Source organism: Sapajus apella, unplaced genomic scaffold (assembly GCF_009761245.1).
Source record: "Sapajus apella isolate SASKATOON/1434 unplaced genomic scaffold, GSC_monkey_1.0 scaffold9, whole genome shotgun sequence".
Lineage (NCBI taxonomy): Eukaryota > Metazoa > Chordata > Mammalia > Primates > Cebidae > Sapajus > Sapajus apella.
In genome coordinates, this window is record NW_022436949.1 from 38952212 (window position 1) to 38954173 (window position 1962).

Below are 1962 nucleotides of genomic sequence, written 5' to 3' on the forward strand. Positions count from 1 at the left end.
GTGAAGTGGTGGATATGTTAATTAGCTTGATACCATTCTTTCAAAATATATACATATGTCACATTGTACCCCATAAATATATACAATTAGCATTCATGAACTTTAAATTAAAGCAGTTAAGTAATTTGTTCTTATTTGCATCTCATCACTGCTGGAATTAGGATCCAAACCCAATGTTTATCTGACTCCAAAGACTATGATATTTACTAATAATTAATACCACTTCCCAAGCTACAAATATTTTACGTTTTGGTTAAAAATAATATTGATGGAGTGCTGGAGCAGCTCCTGCCAAGTCTGGATCCCACTGCCCTGCATCCCCAGCTCCCACCTAACATGCATTCCTGGTTCCTTTTGGTTCCTAGTCCAAAACAGCAACTCTCAAGGATCAGGTGATTCATAATCTTCTAAAGGAAGAACAAACCCCCCAGAATAAGGTTACAGTTGTTGGGGTTGGTGATGTTGGCATGGCCTGTGCCATCAGTATCTTAATGAAGGACTTGGAAGATGAACTTGCTCTTGTTGATATCATTGAAGACAAATTGAAGGGAGAGATGATGGATCTCCAACATGGCAGCCTTTTCCTTAGAACACCAAAGATTGTCTCTGGCAAAGACTATAATGTAACTGCAGACTCCAAGCTGGTAATTATCGCGGCTGGGGCACATCAGCAAGAGGGAGAAAGCCATCTTAATTTGGTCCAGCGTAACGTGAACATCTTTAAATTCATCATTCCTAGTGTTGTAAAATACAGCCCAAACTGCAAGTTGCTTATTGTTTCAAATCCAGTGGATATCTTGACCTATGTGGCTTGGAAGATAAGTGGCTTTCCCAAAAACCGTGTTATTAGAAGTAGTTGCAATCTAGATTTAGCCCGATTCCATTACCAGATGGGGGGAAGGGCTGGGAGTTCACCCATTAAGCTGTCATGGGTGGATCCTTGGGGAACATGGAGATTCCAGTGTGCCTGTATGGAGTGGAGTGAATCTTGCTGGTATCTCCCTGAAGACTCTGCACCCGAATTTAGGGACTGATACAGATAAGGAACAGTGGAAAGAGGTTCACAAGCAGGTGGTTGAGAGTGCTTATCAGGTGATCAAATTCAAATGCTACACATCCTGGGCCATTGGACTCTCTGTGTCAGATATGGCAGAGAGTATAATGAAGAATCTTAGGCGGGTGCACCCAATTTCCACCATGATTAAAGGTCTCTACGGAATAAGGGATGATGTCTTCCTAAGTGTTCCTTGCATTTTGGGACAGAATGGAATCTCAGACATTGTGAAGGTGACTCTGACCCCTGAGGAAGAGGCCCGTTTGGAGGAGAGTGCCGATACACTTTGGGGGATCCAAAAAGAGATGCAATTTTAAAGTCTTCTGATGTCATACATTTCACTGTCTAGGCTAAAACAGGATTTTAGCTGGAGGTTGTGCATGTTGTCCTTTTTATCTGATCTGTGATTGAAGTAGTCATATTTTAAGATGGACTGGGAAAAACATCAATTCCAGATGTTAGAAATAGGAATGGTTTGTAAAGTCCTACAGCTATATCCTGATGCTGGATGGTGGTAACCTTGTGTAGTCCTAAACTGGTTAGTGTGAAATAGTTCTGCCACCTCTGAGGCACCACTGCCAATGCTGCACATGCTGCAGTTGCCCTTTGAGCCAGAGAGATGTTTACCATGTGTTACATAACTTCCTGGCTCCTTCACTGAGCATGCCTCATCCAACATTTTTTCCCAATCAGCCACATCCTGGCATTCAGTGTATAGATCCAATATCACATGTCTTGTTACAAAGGTTCTTATTTTGTGAACTATATATATCAGTAGTGTACATTATCATACAATGTGAAAAGATCTGCATATAAACAGTACAACCAACTATCCAAGCGTTATACCAACTAAAACCCCCAATAAGCCTTGAATAGTGAAAAATAAATTAATAATATGATAATAATGT

At 40.9% G+C, this 1962-nt stretch overlaps 1 pseudogene; it reads left to right on the forward strand.

The window, feature by feature from the left end:
* Positions 1 to 341: 341 nt before the first annotated feature.
* Positions 342 to 1650, forward strand: LOC116551147 (annotated as a pseudogene).
* The last annotated feature ends 312 nt before the right edge of the window (positions 1651 to 1962 follow it).